General features: G+C 32.5%; 1 long non-coding RNA gene across 1 annotated transcript; it reads left to right on the forward strand.

Annotated features, from left to right (window-relative positions):
• The first annotated feature begins 8,740 nt into the window (after positions 1 to 8,740).
• On the forward strand, positions 8,741 to 10,165 carry LOC128242852 (uncharacterized). The gene is made up of 3 exons (XR_008262729.1): positions 8,741 to 8,853; positions 9,413 to 9,476; positions 9,923 to 10,165. It is a non-coding gene; the product is annotated as an uncharacterized LOC128242852 (long non-coding RNA).
• The last annotated feature ends 466 nt before the right edge of the window (positions 10,166 to 10,631 follow it).

Raw genomic sequence — 10,631 nt, forward strand, 5'->3', positions numbered from 1 at the left:
CAGCCGAAAGAGTTTTGGAAATATTTTGCTAAGAAAAAGCAAATGAAAGGACAAAATGTAGACGTTAATGAGTTCAAAGAACATTTTGAAAATTTAGCGAGCCAAATCGGACCACAGTTTGAGAGAGATTCGGAGAATTTTTGTTCTACGGAGCACCCGACTGACACACCGGCATTTCCTGAGCTAGATAGAGAAAAAAGTGTTGACGAGGTTAGACGGGCTATTAAGGGACTGAAGCGGGGAAAGGCTAATGGGACCGACCTTTTGATTAATAAGTTTTTCATCGAAGCAGGGGACATAATCATTGCACACTTAACGGACATTTTTAATATGATTTTCAATACAGGTTATTTCCCTTCGTTATGGATGCAGGGCATTGTTGTACTTATCTTTAAAAAGGGCGATGATAGCAATGTGAATAATTACAGAGGAATTACCCTATGCAGCTGCCTGTCAAAACTTTTCACATCGGTTTTAAATAATAGGCTGAAGAGTTGGGCCGAAGAAAATAGCAACATATCAGACGCACAGTTTGGATTACACTGCAATAGTTACTCCGATTTCTTTGATATAGCTACCGGCTTGAAGCAGGGAGAAATATGCTCACCTTTGTTATGGGCCATGTTTATCGAAGATCTAGAATTATTTTTACAATCTAATCCAGACAGTGGAATCACGTTGAAACAAATAACTTTGATATTATTCCTTTATGCCGACGACATGGTAATATTAGCGGAAACGGCCGAAGATCTACAACGAAGTTTGAACAGTCTATCCGATTATTGCAAGCGTTTGGGTCTGCAAGTCAATGTCGATAAAAGTAAAATCATGGTTCTTAGAAAACGAGGAAGGCTGAAACTTGGTGAAAGTTGGATCTATAACGATAAAGTAGTAGAAATAGTTGACCAATTCACGTACCTAGGAACGATATTTAGTAGTAACGGCCAATTCAACAATAACCAGCAAATGCTAGTGGGAAAAGCTTTAAAAGCTATGTATACTTTAAGTGGAAATTTAAAGGGCTTTGATTTGAGCCCAAAGACACAGTGTGACCTTTTTGACGCGTTTGTTGGTTCGATATTGGGCTATGGGTGTGAAATATGGGAATATTCCAATGCAAAGGAATTGAAAAGAGTGCATCTGAAGTTTTGCAAGCGTATGCTAAGTGTAAAACTTTCAACAAGTAATGTAGGTGTTTATGGTGAATTAGGACGCTACCCATTACATATTATAAGACAGACTCGAATGGTGAAATATTGGTTTAAAGTCATCAATACTAACAACTGTGTAATTAAGGCACTTTATGACGAATTAGTTGCTGACAACAATATTAGACATTTAGATAACTGGTTGTCAAAGATAAAGGACCTACTTTATAGACACGGTTTCGGGAATGTATGGGAAAATCCATCCACTACAAATCCTGACTGTTTTGCTCAATTGTTTAAGCAGCGGCTTATTGATCACTTCCGCCAAGAATGGCACACTTCCCTCCAAAATAATAACGTACTTACTCTTTATAAATATGTAAAACCAAAGATTGAATATGAACAGTATCTTGACGTTATGAACTCAAAGCGTTATCGACATGTGTTAAGTCAACTGCGACTATCATCACATAAACTCAGAATTGAGACTGGTCGTTACGGGAGAAACCGAGAAGAGAGACATGCTCGACTATGTGTTCTTTGTGATAGCAGGGATATTGAAGATGAGTTTCACTTAATGTTCAAGTGTGATATATATAAAAGCATAAGTAAAAGATACATAAGTCGTTATTACTGGCATAATCCAAGTATGTTTAAGCTGATAGGACTGTTACAAAGTAAAAATAAGAATGTATTAAACAATCTTTCTTGTTATATAAATTGTGCGATTAAAATTAGAAATAACTTAAACAATGCCTAAAGTAAGACTGTTTCTGTTTTATGCTTATTGATACATATGCTATAAAAAATATAGTAACATAATAATAAATGGTTTTCTGAACTTTTTATTACTACCCTCCACATTGTTTTCTTTGTTTCATTATATGTTTTGTTTTATTTTTAAATGTATTATTTGTATGTGTATGTGTTTGTTTTTGTATGTATGTACATTTCTGTGATTGTTTGTATAATGAGAGACTATGAAGTCTAAATCAAAATAAACTTCTGTTCTGTTCTGTTCTGTTCTTATTCTTACACAAAAATATGTTGTTTTTAATGAGTAACATTATCGTTTTAGACATATGACAGATGTTAATGAAAATGATATGCTTAACCAACCGTTTAATTTGGAATGAAAATGAAACCTATATTACATTATATATGAATCTGGCCGTCTCATAGGTCGAATTATATTTAAGGGTATGCTTTACTAAGCGTATGGATATTGATTTTAAAATGTCAGATTTATTGGGTTCACATTTTTTTAACAAAAAAACACTCTTATTGTTCATTTTTAAAGCTTTGTTGTTGTTGCCACTTCTACAACAACAGCTATTACTATTCCTTCTACTAACTATCATATAACTTCTACTGATGCTGCTAATCTTGCGTTAATCAACTATATGTTGCTGTGAATGAAGGAACTAAGCTTTTTGTATCAATGCGAAGACCCTTCATTTATCTATTTATAATGAGCGCAAAGTACAATGAACCCTTAAAGGGACTGTATACCAGATTCGAACCAAAAAAGTTTTCTTCTGTAACGAATCTCAGGACAATTATCTAATGGACTGTGTTAAACTTTATCATAATTGTAAAAAAAGTACCAAAATGTAAAAAAAAACTGTGTCGGAGACCGGGTTCTTCAGTTAGTAAGTTTCAATGCATTGTACACATCGATGCCAAGTTTATGTCAGTTTTCGAAAATTTTCTCTCTTTTTTTTCGCTATTTTATCATACGGAATATAGCCCCTTTAAGCAGATTGTCGACATCCACAGATAAACAACTCCCCGGTATCATTTTATTAAATATACATGAGTCATAACATTTTGAGCCGGAAGTTGATAAGTTTGACTGGGGTTTGTGATTCTATTTGTTTCAAAAAACATCCTCACGCCGGCCAAATCCTAAGAGCCTCTTATAGAACAATACCGTACTCAAGTTGTTAAATTAAACGACTTGATTACGGTATTGTTCTATAAGAGGCTATTAGGATTTGGCCGGCGTGAGGAAAATATTTAGCTGTCGGGGAACTAAGAAATATAGTTAGTACATTTGTACTCGATGTTTTCAATCTTTAAACATAATTAAACATAATAACAAGAGTGTGGTTTAGATAGTTAAATATTGTTATCAAGGAGATTGTTCATAAACAATATCAAATATGTAATGCTTAGCTTAGTTAATTAATAATTATACTTTTTATAGTTAAGAAAATCATGTCAATACTTAATAATAAACATTATTGAATTTTTATTTTTATTTTTGACAAGTGTCGTAATAAACAAAATGAGATGAAGCGTTAAATCTAAGAACCATGCACTATAGAAAGATTTTTCCGAAAAATGACCAAAATTATTGCTCCCCTGAATTTCATGCTGGTCGTAATGGCCATTAAATGAAATGAATTAGCTGTTACAGCAGATAACTGATAAAAATTACATGGAGAACCAAGTCAGCCCTTTAACCCTTAGCTCAAAACCACTGAATGGAACATAATGCATATGCTGCTAAAATCCAGGTATATGCTGGCATACAGAGGTTTCCTTCTTAATCGAAAATTGGATAGGATTTCTTGGCATGAAAACAAAAAAGTCAACACATTCAATGATACAGGTAACTATTAAATGTGATGAATTAAAGTTATAATTGCAATACTTAAGTTACAATAAAAAAACACCAGACACATTAATCCTGCATAACAATATCCATGCTCTCCATGAGATCCTCGTGGGTATAACTGAGTTATGTGACGTCACACAATGTGACTGTTTGATATGAAGCCGATAAAAGGTGTTTATTCATTTCAATGCATGTATAAAATGGTGTTGAATGGGATTTTAATTATCTTGATGAAGGAGCTACAGTGACTTATAGGCGTAATAACCATTGATAACTACGGATAAAATAATAAGTGGTAAAATGCAGACATGAAGAAAAAAGGCAGGTTTACCATACATGTAAATAAAATGTAAAAATGGTTATTTTCTATGAATTCGTAGAGCGAAAAATTAATTATTTTAAGGTGTCCGAACTCTAAGGTGAAGTACGGTAAATACATTCAAAAATCCAACTCTAATATTGTCAACTTTACGTACATACATTTCGTAACAAATGCTTTTCGTACCCAAATCACATTTTTTTTCAGGGAAAAATAGGTTAGGGTCGGCGAGAAAAAATAGGGTCGGTCGGGTAACCTGAAACAGACCTATTTTTTTATTTGGCCTTATATAAAATATACTATTTATGTTCCATTCCTTTCTTTACAGATATGATTTAAATATGCTGATGATATCTTCTGAGATCATTACTTTCAATGAAGAACATCACTACAATTGGTTGGGCTGCTAGATTGGTAGCAACGTGATGGACAGCTAGTGCCTGTTGAAACACTATTGTTGGTTGGGCATCTATTGCTTACTGGACTGCTCTATTGGATGGACCATACGTGTTGGCTGAACAATTATAAATGGTTTGACCGGAAGTGTTGGTTGGACCATCATCGTTGGTTGGACTGCTTGTTTGACAGAATGTGTGATGACAACTAGTGTTGTTTGAATCAATGTTGGATAGACAGCTATTGTTTATCTGACAGCTATAATCAGTTGAAATACAAGTTTTGGTTTAACAACTTTCAATGGATGGACAAGAAGTGTTGGTTTGACCACAAGTGTTGGTTGGACTGCATTTAATGGATGAATATCTAGTTGAGCCTGATTTGACTGCAATGAAGTGATGATTGAACCGCTATTGTAGGTTGTCAGGTCATATTGGTTGGATTCCCATTGCTAGTACTTGTTGGATCTCTTTTGTTGGTTGAACTGTTTTTTGACTGTTATTATTGATATTCATACATGTATAATATGTTATGTGCTAAGTATTCAACACCTTTTTTATGTTTATTATTATTATTATCATAAGAGATATTATTATTTAATAATCATTTAAATATATATAATTAAATATTTTTATGTCCTTGTACTTTATTTACGTTTAACATTTACTTTTTACAATGTGCATTATAATGTTTTATTATATGAACTCTTTTTATAGATGATTAAATAAATATTAATATTTTAATTCTAAACAACCATTTTTTTTTTTGTTTTGCTATAATTTGTATGAAAGTATCAGACATTTGTCATCTATCAGCTATCTTACATCACTGGTTTTCAGACATTTTTTTTGTCAAAACGGTCAGTCTGTGAGAATGCAGCTTTAAACTTGAGCACTGTATTTACAATGATGAACAATCTTAGTTATGAAAATTTTAATATAGTAGCAGCAGATGTATTTAATCATTCAAGTCTTTAAATATTATGTAGAATCTTGCTGGACATGAGCCTATTGTTTACGGAAATTTGCATGTGTGCCAAGTTTAATTTAAATCTCAAGGCTGTTTGAATTTGGACCAAGAAAATATTCGGCCTACAGTACGCTAACGACACCTAGGCTTATTGACTATAACAATACTAAAGTAACATGATAGGAAAAAGCTCGAACCAAGGGCTGCCGGTATACTAGCTCAGCACTCCTACAAACTAAATTAACCGGGTGGCTAGTTATTGCCCACAAACGTTAACACGATTTTTTGTATTTTATATTTACCATGGGAGTTAAACAGTCATTGGAATAAAAAGATCATAGACAATCATATTGATAACAAAAGTATTTTTTACAATTTAATAATAACATTAAACATTATATAATTTAATAACAATAAAAATTGTCCTTGGTATGCAATAATCCCTGTAAAGGTTCATTTGCCAAGGGTTAAAAACCCCATCTTGCTTCTTTTTGAAAAATCTCTTGTTCGGCTGTTATCTTTTTCTTTAGTCCTTGCAGTCAAGGAAAGTTTTCATTCATATTGACACACTTCATTTATTTTATTCAGTCTCTTGTGTTTTGCACAAAAATATCTTGTAAAACCACTGATATAGCAGGTGCTATCAGATCATTGGTATCAACTGCCTACTCCTGTTCAGCATCAACTTGGCAGACTCAAACATCCACAATGAACATCTCTGAAATTAAATAAAATAGTTTTATCATCATCCAAGTGAACCAGAAAAATAAAATGTAAAAGACTCTAAGGAGGCTGTTAAATCTGCACTCTCACAGATATACCGTTTTGACAACTTTTTTTTATTTGTTGTCTTGGAATGAGGCAATTTCTGCATAAATATCTGCAAACAAGTCATATATGTATGCTGACAAAAAAATAATATCACCGATTTTCATATCTCCATTTGAATATTATTATTTTATGGTTAATTTTCAAAGCATTACTAATGGTTTAAAGCTGCACTCTCACAGGTGACAACTTTTTTTTGTCTTGGAACGAGCCAATTTTCGCGAAAATCCATGGAAACCATTAAGAAAAGACTGCTGACAAACAATCAGATCGAAGTTTAAAAATTATCGTTTTATGCATTTTTCTTAAACCGTTAGTAACGGTTTAAGCCGTAAAACATTAATATTCGAACAGAAATATTAGAATCTACGATCTGATCTGATCTTTTCTCAGCAACCTTTTATCATTGGATTGCAGATATTAACGCAACAATTTGCTATTTCCAAGACAAAAATAAAAAAAAGTTGTAAAAATGGTATATCTGTGAGAGTTACTTAAATATGAAAATCTGTGATCTGATGTTTTGTCAGCAGCCTTAAATCACTGGTTTTATTGCATGTTTGCATAAATGGCTCGTTCGAAGACAAAAAATAAAACAGTTGTCAAAATGTTTAATCTGTGAGAGTGCAGCCTTAATATCAGTCAGATATTTAAATAGTTACAATTTTCTAGTACATTATTTATCAGCTGTTATTCTAAGACCTGTTTATTTGTTTATATAAACACACCAGTCAACATTAAAATGCCCTTCTTAATCACATTATGCTATATTTACACCTCAACTTCCATTCCTTTTAAAAATGAACTGCCTTTCAGCAATTGCGTTCATCAATCGATGAACGCAACATCTTCGGATCGTAATTTATTGCATAACAATATACATGAAAGCTATTGATCTTGTTATTGGTTGTATTGTGTCTGCAGGTCCCGTAAAATATAGATCAACATTTTTAAAAGTGTTAGTTTATTATATTTTAAATATAATGGTATCAGAAGTGTTTCAATTTTACGTTTTAAAGTGATTTCAAGTGGTTGATCTTTTCCCGCGTTATTGTGACGTTAGTAAATATTTTTCAAGAAGTTTTGTGTCCAAATGCCAAGAATGTGAAATAATAACAGAACAAATGGTTTTGCACAAAATAATGTTTTGTAAAATCTCGAGCGCTTCTAGAGACGATTTATGGTATGTAAATGTCTTAGTGCCAAAGCTTTCCTTGAGTTCAGTCATCTTAAACCCGATGAGCAATTAATCGAACTTTTAACTGGTTTTCCGCAGCTATCTATAGAGGACACAGTTAGAGTCAAGGCTTTCAAAGCGTCACTGAAGTACATTAGGATCCTGTATAAATACGGATACAACAAATAATAACTCCCGTGATTATGACCTAGACTTTCGCTTTTCGTCGTTTAGGTTATTTTGGGCTAGCACGGTAGAAATTCAAAATATAAACAAGAAATTATAATATATGTAAACAAATTAATAACAATAAGACGTCGTAGAATGGGGAAAGGTAAATGAAATTACAAAACTATGTCTCATTCACTGTATTAGTACATTGTTATCATACAGTATTACTAGATGTATTATTTATAGTTATCCTTCCTATCTGATATATTTGTTTGTTGTATATAATTTATGTAAATTTTTGTTCAATATGTTTCTTTGTATTATGTTCTGTTTATAATGTGTCATGTCTCTTCATATCGGAGGAAATAAAGAATCTCTCTCTCTCTCTCTCTCTCTCTCTCTCTCTCTCTCTCTATTTACAGAATGGGTAAGAACGGATTACTTAAAGGTTTTCTTAAATGTAATGAAGAATTTTTTTTTAACAATTTTTGAATGAAATAATGAACTATTGGTGTAAATATAAGGAATGAATTGCGGGGTTGATGTCATTATCGGGGATATGAACGCAATTGGGTTGGTCAAAGTACGCGTGGAGTCCTTCGGACTCCACACACATTGACCAACCCAATTGCGTTCATACCCCGATAATGACATCAACCCCGCAATTCATTCCTTAATAAAGCTTCATTTACTTGACTGCTTTAAAGTTGCATATCTTAACAATTTCACACTAATTGCAAAATATCATTCATTTAATTTAATAACAAACCCAACAAACCACAATTTTATGCAAAACAATCAATATGTATTTGAACCTTTGAGAACCACTATGAAAGTCTTTACCATTATATTTGTTATTTTACCCCACCCACTTAAATGTGTACTGAAGTTGGGTATAAACGTCGAAAACGTCATTGACATTTACAATCAAAGCACTGAAAGTGCTGAGGGACGGTGCCTCTGGTGTATGTGCAGAAAAATATACAGGGAGAGCTGCCTGATTTCAAAATCGTGTCGTTGTTATCAACTATTGACAGTTTGGTTATTTCAAGAGCCAACTTTCGTCCTGCATGACTGTTTTTTATGAATGCATGTTAAGCAAGCGATCACTTCGTACGAAGTTGCATACGAAGATTTCTGCGACCGTTTTATTAACGCTTTCGTACGTAATTACTCTTCAAAATGGGGAAGGATCGGACGAAAATGTAAACAAACCGTAGATGTGAGTATACTAAAAAAATCGCAAATAGTGATTTGATCTGCTTCGCTTTTCGAATAATCAAAATAGACATTTACTATTCATTTTAATAAATATAGTGGGTGGTAACGTTTTGTCGACTACGGTTGCTACGGCATGGTTTGACCCGTTTAAACAGCTGTTTCCTGTGTCACATTGCAATGTTTTCAGGTTATGACACATTTCGATACCAACTATATTCATTTCTTATCGCATGTATTGTGTATAATAATTGTTATGGCGTTAACATGTTAAATAATCACATCCCAAAAGGTAAATTTACTATTACGTTCGTTAATTCTTTGTTCTATTCGATTGAAAACCCCGGAAGTACAAATTTAAGAAAGAGTTTAGTTAGCGAATATTATTTGAACTGTTTCCTTAAGGTATGTAAGTTTACACACTCAAATATATTTTAATATACAATTCTATATACTAACCAGTATACAAATGACATTTGTCATTACAAATAGGTAGACCTATTGTCAATTACAGTATCCTTTTTGTTTGTTATTGATATGATTGATAAAGTTTTTCATTGCAGGCAATCTTTTGAAAGAAAAGCTCAGTCATCTGGGATGCAGTGTTGCAGCACTGAAAAGCATTGGGTATGACTGTATATCTCAGCGTATGATTAAACCAACTATTGCAAAAACTATGCAAACAGTAATTGGGGAGTAACATTATTATTATATTTTTTAGTGTTATGAGACCCAGTCTTTCAAAAACAGATGCAATTGCCATTATAACATAGTATGAAATAAGAAAATACTTGCTACTGCTTCTTGCAAACTACCGATTTTTTACCAATATATGTAATCTTAATACAAAATATCACTGTCAAGGCATTTCATTTGAATTTGAGAAATGGCTTTTACAATTCAAATTTGTACTGTAGTGTTTTTTTATCTCTTAAGATAAATGTGTACTTTTACAAGAAATATTATCAAGAATTGTATTTGAAAATAATGTTAGACCATTTCTTTTTTTATTTTACTAACAACTTTCACGTTTTATGGATAATAGTAAAGATTATGTATCTTCTATTTTACAGGTGCCCATCAAAGAGTGTTTCTCTTTGCCTGCAATCAGGATACATCAACTGACCTTTGAACTGTGTTTTCCAACTTGGGATTCAAACACATGCCCTCTTGGGTAGGAGGAAGTCAGACAAACACCTGTGGCTATATCACTATACTTCTTCAAGTCTTGCTCTATGAGTGATCATGATGTGAAATAAAACAAAATGCAGTCATCTTTTTGTTATATTAAATAAGTTATGAACAAATAAAATATTTCAAACATTTTATTAATTCGTTATTTTGAAAAACAGTATGAATACATGTATACCAAAAGACAAACAAATAATTGGCAACGAATGGGCACAAAAATATGAGAATATTGAAGTTGGAGATTTATTGTTAATATTGATTTTAATGTGACAGAAAATGCCCCAATTTGCCAAAGAGCATTGAATATCAAATGACAATGCTTGGATTTACAAAATTCTGCCCAAATGAGTATAGATCTGTGAGTTGCTGTTTGGTATGTGTTCATAAAAGTCTTGATATATTAATCAAAGTTTAAATAAAAATGTTGCAAACATAAAACAGTGGAGGATCTGATGTTATGTTGAATTGATATACTTGTATAAGTTATTTAAACTGTATATGAGCAGATTCTTATGGAAATATGAGCTTTAAGTATTACTTTATTCCAAAATGGTGACCTAGAAGGTTTAGTTCCTTGTGTTGGTCAATGTT

This window comes from Mya arenaria, chromosome 8 (assembly GCF_026914265.1).
Source record: "Mya arenaria isolate MELC-2E11 chromosome 8, ASM2691426v1".
Classification (NCBI taxonomy): Eukaryota; Metazoa; Mollusca; class Bivalvia; order Myida; family Myidae; genus Mya; species Mya arenaria.